This window comes from Loxodonta africana, chromosome 15 (genome assembly GCF_030014295.1).
Source record: "Loxodonta africana isolate mLoxAfr1 chromosome 15, mLoxAfr1.hap2, whole genome shotgun sequence".
NCBI lineage: Eukaryota > Metazoa > Chordata > Mammalia > Proboscidea > Elephantidae > Loxodonta > Loxodonta africana.
The window spans coordinates 83,113,481-83,128,549 of NC_087356.1; positions in this window are offsets into that span (position 1 = coordinate 83,113,481).

Genomic DNA, 15,069 nt, shown 5'->3' on the forward strand with positions numbered 1-15,069 from the left:
TCCCTGTACAACAAAACTCCTCTTAACAAGTTGTCTATGCTCTAATTTCTCTCCTTCTATTTTCTGTTTAATCCACTGAAATTAGGATTTTTTTTTCTACCACTCCACCAAAACCTCTTACCCAGATCACCCTAAATATAATGGTCATTTCTCCATCCTCTCACTATTTGACCTATCAACAGCAGCATTTGACTGAGTCAATTAATCCTCCTTCAAACACTTTCTTTACTTGGCTTCCAGAACACCATATTCCTAAGTTTTCCTTAAAATGTTCTGGCTGTTCCTTCTAAAGTCACTTTTGTTGATTCCTGTTTATCTTCCTAAGCTCCAGATGTTGGAATGTATAAGGCTCAGTCCTTGGACCTCTTCTCTTTATTACCTGCATGCATTTTACCTTGGGGATCTCAACCAATCTTGTGACTTGCAACATCATCTCAAATGCATTCTTTGTCCTCTACTCCAGATCTATATGTCCACTGCCAAGTTGACGTACTAGGTACATTACAGGCATCAAAACCCATGTGTCCATACACTAGCGCCTGATATCCCTCTCAAACCAGCTTCTCCTGTACCTTCTACGACTGGTTCAAAGTCCTGGTGTTATTTTGCCTCTCCCCTTTCTCTCACTCACCACATCTGAACTGTGAAAAAAAAACCTGTCAGTCCTAATTTCAAAATATATCCAGACTTCAACTACTTCTTACTTCTCTTCCTCCCCCCTACCCCCAGCCCCTCAACATAACCCTGGTCCTAGCCAGCATCATCTCTCCCCTGAATTCTTGCAATAGCCGCCTAATTATTTTCTTTGATTCTGTTCTCAGCCCCTCTTGCTCTATTTTCAACACAGCAGGCAGAGTGATTCTGCTCAAGACCCTCTGATGGTTCCCGTTTCCCTCAGGGTGAAAGCCCATGTACTTACAATGGCCAACAGGGCCCAGCATGACCTGGTTTCCTATTTCCTTCCGACCTCTTTTCCCCTACTCTTTTCTTTCCCCTAATTCTGCTACACACACACTGATCTTACCACTTCTTAGGTACGCCAAGCGCATTCCTGTGTTAGGACCACTGCACTTGCTTTGTCTGTGTAGAATGTCCTTCCCCCAGATATCCACAAGGCCAGTTCTCTCACTTCCTTAGGTCTTCACTCAAACGTCACTTTTTCAGGAAGACTTTTTCAGTCCAACATCTGAAATTTTATCCCTACCCCTGAATTTTCATAACCCCATTCCCTCTTTTATTTTTTCCTCCAAATAACACTATCTCATACTATTTACTTTACTTTTTTATCTTGTTTATGGTTGGTCTCTCCCGGTGGAATAGAAACTCAGTGAGGGCAGGGATTCTTGGTGGTTTTATTTAGTACTGTAGTTTCAGCACTGAGAAGAGTACCTGGCATACAGTATATGCTCAGAGAATATTAAATGAATAAATTGCATATCGAGAAAAAGGAAGAAAAGCCTAGACTGGAGAAATTGCTTAGCTCACAAAAGAAACCTGAAACACAGAAGAATATATAAAAGCTACTTCTAAAATCCTAACACTGGGAAGTTACTAGATAGTAGATTCTATACCTCTAAATCTTGTCCATAAAGTGCTTAATAAAGTAAAATATTTGCTATTCTCTTCCAGGGATGAGGAGGGGGAAAATTGCAAATGGTTGCAAAAGTAGAAGGTGAAAGCCAATGATAAATTAACTAGGATATTGCTTATCATACTTCAATATCAGCAATAATAAAACACAGTACAAGCCTTGAGTCAACTGTCATTATGGGCTTTCATCAAGCCAAGCTTTTTCTACAGGCGGTTTAGTTTTGCTTCCTTTTCCATGAAAATGTGAACAAGTATTTGAGGTACTAAACCCTTCTTAGCAACTCATATAGAAACCTTGTCTGTAGGATTGTAACTGGAAAGCGGGCAAGAAAGTGTGAAATTGCACCCAGTATGAGAACCAATTTCACTTCTTAAGGGTGAGCTTCACATGAAACAATAGACGTATTTGCCAAGCAGATCTGAGAAATGGGTGCTAATTGTTAAGACTTAGTCTACCACAGCAAGGGAAATTTTGTGTGGGGAGGTGGGAGTACAGAGAATGAGAAAAATAAAACTGTGAAAGTGTGTGTAAGTGGTTTCGAGAGCGCAGAAGGGCCCTGACACCTACACTCCAGCCCTGCCCAGCCCCGGAGTGCCAGGGTAGGGCAAGGGATTAGCCTGCTTGGCTGCTGGTGGAGGTTCAGGTTCATCCAGAGTTAGTTCAGAAGAAAGGCCCAGCAGTTTACCTTTGAAAGATCAGCCACTGACAACCCTGCGGAGCACAGTTCTACTCTGGCACACAGGGGGTCACTGTGAGTTGGAATCGACTCAACATACAATGGGCAATGGCTGATAAAGAACCTGTAATACAAGCCTTGCCTTTGTCAACTGCCAGCTACAAGGTCTAGAGGAGTCCCTGGGTGGTGAAAATAGTTAAGTGCTTGGCTGCTAACTGAAAGGATAGGGGTTCAAAGCCACTCACCCATTCCTGAAGACAAAGATCTGGCCATCTGCTTCTGTAAAGATTACAGCCAAGAAAACCCTGTGGCGCACTTCTATTCTGTCACATGGGGTTGGTATGAGACAGAATCAACCTGACAGCACCTAACAAACAACAACAGCTCCTGATGCTTACCCCTGACTCACAATGTTGGCCCTGTTCCTACACTTGGTACTTGCCGACTGCCCTTGATTGCCCCAGCTTCCACGGGGGTGCTCTCTAAGGACTTTGGGCCAGGCTCTCCATCTGGATTGTCCCACTCTTGCCCCCTGAACATAGGACATCCCATTCTACGCCCACCCTGGAATTCAAATCCCTGCAAATGAAAGGAAAAGGAAGTCCAGGCCAGGTGATTTTCTAGCAGGACTTTGTGCACATTTGGCAGGGGGAGTTTGGAACTTGGGCAGCCAGGGTCACCTCATCTTACAAGCATCTCTTTGTTATGTGTTGAATTCACCAAACTCCATGGCAATGCAGGGCCTGCTTAGCTTACCTGACCTTCCCTGACCTCATTGATAACAACTCTCTCACTTAGCTGAGTGTGGTATGAGCCTCCTTCTCTCTCAGTGGGCTCCTTTGATTTCTGCATTACAGTGCAGGTCTCTCTGGACAAGAGATTGGTGAAGGAAATAGAGAGCGGAGATTCAACCCTGTGGGGTGGGGGAGTGGGGAGTGCTTTTCTGCTCTTGTATGAGCCCTGTGCTAGAAGGCTACCGTTCAAAGGAGAACAATGACTGGTGTTGACTCCTGTTTTCAATAAGTCTCTGTCATAATGCATGTTCTAAGGTTTTTTTTAGTTTTGGGGATGCTCATGTCACTCAGGACACCTCCTGACAGCTATGTGTGGGAACACATCCTCTGTCCTTCCTGACCCATAACCCAGATGGTCATTTATATGTGGATTTGAGGACCTTCCGTCTCCAAACTAAGTCTCTGGCCATGATAAATCACCATAATGTACTAACTGGAAGGCGGTAATCAGCTATTTCATAGGCCCACTCATTTATGCTGGACTTTTACCATTATTCTTTTTTATATTGCATGTTATTTTGTTTTATTATTTTTTTTTTCACTTTTATTTTATATGTGTACAGAGCTAGTCAATTTTCTCAGCATTTTCTCATGCATTTCCCATTTGACTCTCTCACAAGTCTCATAAGGAAGGCAGTGAAGGTCTTGGTGGGGTTGTGTCCTCAGGAACATGGTCACACTGAAGTGCTGAGAGGTTAAAGTACCTCGGTGGTCTCAGGACATGTACCTGGGCTCTCTGCCTCCAAGTCTAAGGCTTTTCCCATCAGCCCATGCTGTCTCCTTCTGATTACATGACGCCATTGTATTTTAGGAGGGGATATGACCTGAGGAGCATGTGAGTGTGTGCAGTAATGGGGTAAGTGATGCAAGGCTTTGTGGTACCCTGCTCGCGGTTCAGCTGGTGTCGCCCCATCCTTACTTCTCTCTCCTGAAGAAGCTCCTGCCTCTATTCTCCTGTACCATGTCATTCAAAAGTGCTAGGAAAACACCTATAAGATTACAGTACGGATTGGTGTAAAAGGGTGGTGTGGCTGAGACTAGAATATGACAACTTAGAGGTTAAGCAACACCCCCCTGGAGGCCTTCTCTGTGCTCTGGGCAGTGAAAATCATTCTGTCATGAAGTTCAGGGACTCTGTTACAGGTGTCAAGCAACACCCTATGATTTCCCTGGGGCCCAGGAACTCTGTAGGAAATAATCTGAACTTTTATTTGGCATTCAGAGCTTCATAGACATAGCCGATGGGCTGGGGGAGGGGTCCCCCTAGGAAGGACAGAGAATGGGGAGCTGTGGAAAGAAATCTCCACGAGTGAGTAATGAGGCTGGCAGGGACCGAAGACTGCAGAGAGGGGAGATGGGAAACAGGATTCTGGTGGTGAGAGAGGCTGCACTGGAAGCCATCTCAACCTTCTCGCCTCCTCTCCTCCAGTGAATCTATGCCTCCTGAGGAAGAAGGGGTAGGCAGGAGCCCTGGGTAGTAGGGTATCCCAGGTCCTCTGCTATGGGTCTCCTCCGAGGGTGTCCGTTTTCCTACCAGCTACAGAGATAGGTGACCAACAGAGTTCAGCAGGCAAAGATGTCAAAGAAATTCCTAAGTGCACCCAAAAAGAGAATATAGCTGCCCCTGGGCCATCAAACACCATGCAAAAGTCAGTGATTCCCTGTGCGGACATTCCAGCCAAACACTGTTAGAGCCATCCAAGTTCCAGACATGTCTAGAGACATGCAGGCGGGAATGCATGGACTGACAGAGACGCCAACACATCTTACTTGTGAAATGCCCTTTTGGGCACTCCTGTGGAGACACGGAAGGATGGAAGACGGAAGCCTTGATGAAATCAAGTAACTCTTAGAATGGTTACAATAGTTGAATGATTACATAATTTCTTTCTTCTAAACTATGCGGTTCCCAAAGCAGGAACCAGGCCTTAAGCGTCTTTATAGGTAGACTACCCTTAATAAATGAATAAATAAATATCATAAATACTCATGTCTGTACATGAGAGAACAGAATGTTAAGGCCATGGCTGGTTGGGAGAAAAGGTTTGGGTTAGGCAGGTGTGTTGGGAAATGCCGGAAGATATAAGTAGGCTTATCATCATACTGAGAGCCCTGACTGGCAGGCCCAGCCATCTGGCCTGCCTCTGATGGTAATAAATACCCCTTGGCAGTTTCTGTGCAGTAGCTCTGCACTCTCCTGGCTAGGTCTTCTCTGGATCACCTCCCAGCATCCTTTTTACACGCTTTTTTAACGAGCACGAAGATGAAAGTGGAATAAATCTCAGATCCTTACGTGAGCATTTTAGTTGCTGTTCCTGGGCAGTCCTCAGTAATAGCAAGTAAATAAAAGCGACATCCAGGAGCTAGAAGGTCTTGGTTCTGTTCAGAGGGAAGTGCTCAGCCCTGAAGTTTGGGCTGGGCAGCGCGGGGACAGCTTCCACAAGAAAACTGTGCAGTCAGCTATTTCCAGAGAGCCAGGAGGCTCCAGAAGGTGTCCTGTTTCCCCAAGGGGCACACATCTGCGTTCCTGCTGCCATCAGCACACTTGGAGAACAAGACCTGGTGAGGGGGGCAGCCTTATTTCTGCTATGATCTTCTTTTCACTTGTCCTTAGCCCAGAGATAGGGCCAGTGGGGATGCACAGCTGCTGGTACTGCGGTTTTTGTTGCCAGAATCCCAGCCTCGGCACCACCTGGCTCAGGGCTTTGGGGAGAATGTGAGGTGGGGGCGGCGTGGGTCCCAGGTTCATTTGTCATGGTGTCTCCAGTACCCAGCCTTCCCCATCCTCCCTACTTTCCTTCAAATAGCAGCCAGACACCCAGGGCCTGCTGGCTAGTAGGTCTGCTCTGATCCTTGAGCCCTGTTGATAGCTCTCCCTGTCCAGATTTCCATAGCGCTGGCAACAGAAAGTAGTTGGTTCCAGCCCTAAACTTTTTTCTAGCTAAGAGCCTGACTACTTCCTAAAAAAAAAAAAAAAAAATATATATATATATATATACACACAGTTGCATGTATCCTGAATCTGCCCATCTCCATCGTCCAAGGCACTTGGATCCCTACCTCCAGCCTCACCTCCCGAGTCCAAGCATGACCATCCTAGCTCAAGACATCAACATCGTTTTGGTCTTGCAGTCACCTCCTAACTGACCTCACTGGTTCTACCCTTGACTGGCTCCCATTCATTCTTACATGGCAGAATGAAAGTATAAATCAGATCACATCATTCTCCTGCTCAAAAACACTCCAGTGTCTTGTCCTTTCCCTCAGAATAGGTTCCAGCCACCTCACCGTAGCTCACTGGGCTCTATATTGTCTTGCTCCTGCATGTCCCCTTAATCTCACCTCTTTCCAGTCTCACTTCTGATCGTGGGGTACATCAAGCTTCTTCCCACCACAGGGTCTTCATTCTTGCCTCCCCCTTTGCCTGGAACACACATCTCTCACTTCACTCAGGCCTCTGCCCAAATGTGACCATCTCACAGAGGCTTCCCTCACTACCCAAATCTGAAATAAAAACCAAACTAACTGCCATCGAGTAGATTCCAACTCATAGCGACACACAGGACAGAGTGGAACTGTCACATAGGGTTTCCAAGGTTATAAATCTTTACAGAAGCAGACTGCCACATCTTTCTCCTGTGAAATGACTGGTGGGTTCAAAGCGCCGACGTTTTGGTTGCCAGCCAAGTGTTTTATAAACCAAAAACAAACCAAACCTGTTGCCATCGAGTTGATTCCAACACAAAGCGACCCTATAGGACAGAATAGAACTGCCCCATAAGGTTTCCAAGGAGCACCTGGTGGATTTGAACTGCCGACCTTTTGGTTAGCAGCCATAGTGCTTAATCACTTAGCTACCAGGGCTCCAAGCATTTTATAAAAACAAAAGCAAAAACCCCAAACCCCTTGCTGTCAAGTCAATTGCGACTCACAGCAACCCTATAGGACAAAGTAGAACTGTCCCGTAGGGTTTCCAAGGAGCATCTGGTGGATTCAAACTGCTGACCTTTTGGTTAGCAGCCAAATTCTTAACCACTTTGCTACCACGGTTTAAGCATTTTGTAGTGCCCCCTTAATTCTTGCCTTCCAAAGGGGAGATCTGGGTTCGATTCCTCGCCAATGCACTTCATGTGCAGCGGTCTGTCAGTGGAAGCTTGCGTGCTGCTATGGTTCTGAACAGGTTTCAGTGGAACTTCTGGACTAAAATGAACCAGGAAGAAAGGCCTGGTGATCTACCTCTGAATATCAGCTAATGAAAACTATACGGATCCCAACAATCTGATCTGCAGCTGATCATGGGGATGGCACAGGCACGTTCCGTTGTGCATGGGGTCCTTATGGGTCAGGGGCTGACTCAATGGTAGCTAACAGCAACAAGAGCCCTCCCTCCCGCCACTCTCAACGTTCTCGCTCTGTGTCTTTATCTTCAAGGCATTCACCAGTACTTGAAATTTACTGTATGACTGTATTTATCTTTGTCTGTCTTTACCCAGTAAAACACAAGCTCTACAGAAACTAGTTTTTGTCTTATTCACCAGTGCCTAGTATAGTGCCTGGCCCAGATAAATATTTAATAAATGTTTGTTGAATTAGTAGATGAAGGAATAATTTACCTCTAGACAGAGACTAAGGCCACTGCCACTATGGTAGATGCACAACGTTTATTCCTTGCCCCTCTGGGAGCTCAGAATCTTCTGAGCAAAAATAAGGAAATACGCAAGTTTTACAAAGTATGATAAATGCTATAAATGAGGATTATACAGAATGACATGGAAATGCAAGTGAAGCGACATTTTTTCTTCAAAGTGCAAGGCGCTATGAGAGAAAAGAGGTGATTTGAACTTGAGCTGAGCTTCCTACTCATCAGTCAAAGGTCTCTGAATCAGCCTTGGAGATAGTTGGTTGCCGGTAAGTCCTTAACATTAGCTGTGGCCGTCATGGGTAAACTCACCCAGAGCTCTTAAGGATGCCCACACTCCACAAGGTTGGTGGAAAGATATCAGGGCTTAATATAGGCAGGGGCCTATCTACAGAAAATAGCACCTATGGCAATTAGTTTTAAATTGCTGAATAATCTCTCACAGCTGGCAATGGAAACTGTGATGCCCAATATAAATTGTTCGTTAGTGCCCCTCCTTAAGCAGTGCCCAGGGCACCTGCCATGCCTTAGTTTTGTCTCTGGATTGGCCCCCAAACTTCTCCCTGTGAAGCTGATGTATTCCCAAGCTCTTATCAGGAACCCCAAGGTAGGTGGCCACTGAACAAGTCCACCCAGGGCAGAGCTCCAGAGGGCCACCTTCTGTGTGCTGCCAAGCCTTCAGAGAAGACAGCTGGGGTCCCAGGAGCTCACCTTGTAGTGCCAACACTGACTCAGAGGGCCCTGGCCCTGTGACACAAAGAATTATCCCAGCTGGGTCCTGGAAGCTGGCGTGCTGGCAACACAAAGAATTATCCCAGCTAGGTGCTGGAGGCTGGTGTGCTGGATGCCATGTGTAATCCCATAAAGTATCAACTATTAATATGTTGGTGAACAAAACACTGCCTGTTCTTGCACCATCCCCATGACCAGTTGCAGATCAGACCGTAGTGATCCTCCCTCAGCTGCAAGAGGCTGTGGGAGGATTTTCCAGGCTGCCATGTGTCTCTTAAAAGATAAGCCAGACAGAAAAGGACAAATATTGTGTGATTCCACTTACAGGAAATATATAGAATAGACAAATAGAGGAAGAAAGTAGATTGGAGGTTACTAGGGGCTGGGGCAGGGGCAACTTGAAGGAAGTGAGAATGAGGGGGTTGCTGCTTAACGGGTACAGAGTTTCTCTTTGAGGTGATGAAAAAGTTCTGGAAACAAATAGTAATGACGGTTACGAGACATGGTGAGTGTACTTAATGCCACTGAATTGTACACTTAAGAATGGCTAAAATGGTAAATTTTATGTTATGTATATTTTATCACAATAAAAAAAAATGATGGTGCGGGAAGTGTCTGTGGGACTACTCTGGTGCCCTTCCTGCGGGTACCATCAGTTAGTCAGGGTTAGAGAAGCCCCCGACTGCCAGCACTATGACCACACCCCTGGAAGACAACCATGAGGAGGTAGCAAAGAGGTTCACCAGTGGTGCTTGGAAGGAGAACAGATAAAGCCACCTTAGGGCTTTGCGGTACTGAGGAAGAAAAGTCCTGACAATCTGCCTCCATAAAGATCACAGCCAAGAAAAGCCTGTGGAGCAGCACTACTCTGTAATACGTGGTTACTCTGTAACCATGAGTAGAAATCGGCTGGATGACACCTAATGATAACAACAATGACTAAAGTAAAGACCATGGTCAATCCCACCACACAAAGTATCTACTATTAATATGTTGGTGTGTCATCCAGCAGCCCGATTTTCTAAGACGTAAATGCATAAACCTGAAGTAAATTTACAGATCATTCTATCCTAAAAAATTTTCAGCTAAAATGATTCAAATTCTCATCCCCTGGCCTATGGAAGCCCTATGTGGTATATCTGAAAATTCCTAGAAAGTCTTATATTCTCAAGATTACCTGTGGCACTAAGCTACCGTCATCTTTGAATTTATCTCTCAGTTCCACACAAGCTGTCATTGTTTCACAGCATGACAATGCAAATGTGGAACTCACTCCCCCATCTCCACTCCCCCTATGTGCACACACACACACACATCCATTGACATTCAGCCTTGTTGTGTGTAGTAGACTTTACTGAAGGTTTAGAGAAAGCAGCTCTACTCTGTAGTATGAAAACAGTTTCACCATGCTATTCACCTGAATTTCTCTCTCTTCTTGCCTGCCCTCTCTAATTTTCCAATCCCTTAAATAATTTTTATTGAGCTTTAAGAGAAAGTTTACAAATCAAGTCAGTCTCTCACATATAAGCTTATATACACCTTACTACCTACTCCCATTTACTCTCCCCCTAATGAGTCCGCTCCCTCCTTCCAGTCTCTCCTTTCGTGACCGTTTTGCCAGTTTCTAACCCTCTCTACCCTCCCATCTCCTCTCCAGACAGGAGATGCCAATACAGTCTCAAGTGTCCACCTGATACAAGTAGCTCACTCTTCATCAGCATCTCTCTCCAACCCATTGTCCAGTCCCTTCCATGTCTGATGAGTTGTCTTTGGGAATGGTTCCTGTCCTGGGCCAGCAGAAGGTTTGGGGACCATGACCGCCGAGATTCTTCTAGTCTCAGTCAGACCATTAAGTCTGGTCTTTTTATGAGAACTTGGGGTCTGCATCCCACTGTTCTTCTGCTGCCTCAGGGGTTCTCTGTTGTGCTCCCTGTCAGGGCAGTCATCAGTTGTGGCCGGGCACCATCTAGTTCTTCTGGTCTCAGGATGATGTAAGTCTCTAGTTCATGTGGCCCTTTCTGTCTCTTGGGCTCATAGTTATCATGTGACCTTGGTGTTCTTCATTCTCCTTTGATCATGTGGGTTGAGATCAATTGATGCATCTTAGATGGCCGCTCGTTAGCATTTAAGACCCCAGACGCCACACTTCAAAGTGGCATGCAGAATGTTTCCATAATAGAATTTATTTTGCCAATCGACTTAGAAGTCCCCTTAAGCCATAGTCCCCAAACCCCACCCTTGCTCCGCTGACCTTGGAAGCATTCAGTTGATCCCGGAAACGTCTTTGCTTTTGGTCCAGTCCAGTCCAGTTGAGCTGACCTTCCGTGTATTGAGTATTGTCCTTCCCTTCACCTAAACTAGTTCTTATCTACTAACTAATCAGTAAATAACCCTCTCCCACCCTCCCTCCCTCCCCCATCTCGTAACCACAAAAGAATGTGTTCTTCTCAGTTTATACTGTTTCTCAAGAACTTATAATAGTGGTCTTATACAGTATTTGTCCTTTTGCATCTGACGAATTTCACTCAGCATAATGCCTTCCAGTTTCCTCCATGTTATGCAATGTTTCACAGATTCGTCAGTGTTCTTTATTGATGCATAGTATTCCATTGTGTGAATATACCATAATTTATTTAACCATTCATCTGTTGATGGACACCTTGGTTGCTTCCATGTTTTTGCTATTGTAAACAGTGCTGCAATAAACATGGGTGTGCATATATCTGTTCGTGTAAAGGCTCTTATTTCTCTAGGGTATATTCCGAGGGGTGGGATTTCTGGGTTGTATGGTAGTTCTATTTCTAACTTTTTAAGAAAATGCCAGATAGATTTCCAAAGTGGTTGTATCATTTTACATTCCCACCAGCAGTGTATAAGAGTTCCAATCTCTCCACAGCCCCTCCAACATTTATTCTTTTGTGTTTTTTGGATTAATGCCAGCCTTGTTTTTTTTTTTTCCACTTGTTGGAGTGAGATGGAATCTCATCGTAGTTTTAATTTGCATTTCTCTAATGGCTAATGATTGAGAGCATTTTCTCATGTGTCTGTTAGTTGCCTGAATATCTTCTTTAGTGAAGTGCATGTTCATATCCTTTGCCCACTTTTTGATTGGGTTGTTTGTCTTTTTGTGGTTGAGTTTTAACAGAATCATATAGATTTTAGAGATCAGGCGCTGGTCAGAGATGTCATAGCTGAAAATTTTTTCCAAATCTGTCTTTCTACTCTTTTGGTGAAGTCTTTAGATGAGCATAGGTGTTTGATTTTTAGGAGCTCCCAGTTATCTGGCTTCTTTTCGTCATTTTTGGTAATGTTTTGTGTTCTGTTTATGCCTGGTATTAGAGCTTCTAATGTTGTCCCTATTTTTTCTTCCATGATCTTTATCGTTTTAGTCTTTATGTTTAGGTCTTTGATCCACTTGAAGTTAGTTTTTGTGCATGGTGTGAGGTATGGGTCCTGTTTCATTTTTTTGCAAATAGATATCCAGTTATGGCAGCACCATTTGTTAAAAAGACTACCTTCTCCCCAGTTAACTGACAGTGGGCCTTTGTCAAATATCAGCTGCTCATATGTGGATGGATTTACATCTGGGTTCTCAATTCTGTTCCATTGGTCTATGTGTCTGTTGTTGTACCAGTACCAGGCTGTTTTGACTACTGTGGCTGTATAATATGTTCTAAAATCAGGTAGAGTGAGGCCTCCCACTTTCTTCTTCTTTTTCAGTAATGCTTTACTTATCCGGGGCCTCTTTCCCTTCCATGCGAAGTTGGTGATTTACTTCTCCAGCTCATTAAAAAATATCGTTGGAATTTCAATCGGAATTGCATTCAATCTATAGATCGCTTTTGGTAGAATAGACGTTTTTATAATGTTGTCTTCCTATCCAGGACCAAGGTATATTTTTCCACTAATGTAGGTCCCTTTTAGTTTCTTGCACTAGTAGTTTGTAGTTTTCTTTGTATAGGTCTTTTACATCTTTGGTAAGATTTATTCCTAAGTATTTCATCTTCTTGGGGGCTACTGTGAATGGTATTGATTTGGTGATTTCCTCTTCGATGTTCTTTTTGTTGATGTAGAGGAATCCAAGTGATTTTTGTATGTTTATCTTGTAACCTGAGACTCTGCCAAACTCTTCTATTAGTTTCAGTAGTTTTCTGGAGGATTCTTTAGGGTTTTCTGTGTATAAGATCATGTCATCTGCAAAAAGAGATAATTTTTCCTTCCTCCTTGCCGATCCGGATGCCCTTTATTTCTTTGTCTGGCCTGATTGCTCTGGCTAGGACCTCTAGCACCATGTTGAATAAGAGTGGTGATAAAGGGCATCCTTGTCTGGTTCCCATTCTCAAGAGAAATGCTTTCAGTCTCTCTTCATTTAGAATGATGTTGGCTGTTGGCTTTGTATAGATGCCCTTTATTATGTTGAGGAATTTTCCTTCAATTCCTATTTTGCTGAGAGTTTTTATCATGAATAGGTGTTGGATGGAAACCCTGGTGGCGTAGTGGTTAGGTGCTACGGCTGCTAACCAAAGGGTCAGCAGTTCGAATCCTCCAGGCGCTCCTTGGAAACTCTTATGGGGTGGTTCTACTCTATCCTATATGTATGGTTTGAGGTGTTGGACTTTGTCAAATGCCTTTTCTGCATCAATTGATAAAATAATGTGGTTTTCGTCTTTTTTTTTATTTATATGGTGGATTACATTAATGGTTTTTCTAATATTAAACCAACCTTGTATACCTGGTATAAATCCCACTTGGACATGGTGGATTATTTTTTTGATATGTTGTTGAATTCTATTGGCTAGAATTTTGTTGAGGATTTTTGCATCTATGTTCATGAGGGATATAGGTCTGTAATTTTCTTTTTTTGTGGTGTCTTTACCTGGTTTTGGTATCAGGGATATGGTGGCTTCATAGAATGAGTTAGGTAGTATTCTATCACTTTCTGTGCTTTGAAATGCCTTTAGTAGTAGTGGTATTAACTCTTCTCTGAAAGTTTGGTAGAACTCTGCAGTGAAGCCGTCCGGGCCAGGGCTTTTTTTTGTTGGGAATTTTTTGATTACCTTTTCAATCTCTTTTTTTGTTATGGGTCTATTTAGTTGTTCTACTTCTGATTGTGTTAGTTTAGGTAGGTAGTGTTTTTCTAGGAATTCATCCATTTCTTCTAGGTTTGCAAATTTGTTAGAGTACAATTTTTCATAATAATCTGATGTGATTCTTTTAATTTCAGTTGGGTCTGTTGTGATGTGACCCATCTTGTTTCTTATTCATGTTATTTGTTTCCTTTCCTGTATTTCTTTAGTCAGTCTGGCCAATGGTTTATCAATTTTGTTAATTTTTTCAAAGAACCAGCTTTTGGCTTTGTTAATTCTTTCAATTGTTTTTCTGTTCTCTATTTCATTTAGTTCAGCTCTAATTTTTATTATTTGTTTTCTTCTGGTGCCTGATGGATTCTTTTGTTGCTCACTTTCTATTTGTTCAAGTTGTAGGGACAGTTCTCTGATTTTCGCTCTTTCTTCTTTTTGTATGTGTGCATTTATCGATATAAATTGACCTCTGAGCACTGCTTTGGCTGTGTCCCAGAGGTTTTGATAGGAAGTGTTTTCATTCTCATTGCATTCTATGAATTTCTTTATTCCCTCCTTAATGTCTTCTATAACCCAGTCTTTTTTCAGCAGGGTATGTTCAGTTTCCAAGTATTTGATTTCTTTTCCCTGATTTTTCTGTTATTGATTTCCACTTTTATGGCCTTGTGGTCTGAGAAGATGCTTTGTAATATTTCAGTGTTTTCGATTCTGTAAAGGTTTGTTTTATGACCTGATATGTGGTATATTCTAGAGAATGTTCCATGTGCACTAGATGAAAAAGTATACTTTGCAGCTGTTGGGTGGTGTATCCTGTATACGTCTATGAGGTCAAGTTGGTTGATTGTAGCAATTAGGTCTTCTGTGTCTCTATTGAGCTTCTTACTGGAAGTCTTGTCCTTCTCCGAAAGTGGTGTGTTGAAGTCTCCTACTATAATTGTGGAGCTGTCTATCTCACTTTTCAGTTCTGTTAAAGTTTGTTTTATGTGTCTTGCAGCCCTGTCATTGGGTGCATAAATATTTACTATGGTTATATCTTCCTGGTCAATTGTCCCTTTAATCATTATGTAGTGTCCTTCTTTATCCTTTGTGATGGATTTAACTTTGAAGTCTATTTTGTCAGAAATTAGTATTGCTACTCCTGCTCTTTTTTTATTGTTGTTTGCTTGATATATTTTTTTCCATCCTTTGAGTTTTAGTTAGTTTGTGTCTCTAAGTCTAATGTGTGTCTCTTGTAGGCAGCATATAGACGGATCGTGTTTCTTTATCCAGTCTGAGACTCTCTGTCTCTTTATTGGTGCATTTAGTCCATTTACATTCAGTGTAATTATAGGTAAGAATGTGTTTAGTGCTGTCATTTTGATGCCTTTTTGTGTGTGTTGTTGACAATTCCATTTTTCCACTTACTTTTTTGTACTGAGATGTTTTTCTTTGTAAATTGTGTGTTCCTCATTTTCATAGTAGTCGAATTTATGTTTGCTGAGTCGTTATGTTTTTCTTGGTTTTTATTTTGAGTTATGGAATTGTTAGACCTCTTTGTGGTTGCCCGAATATTTTCC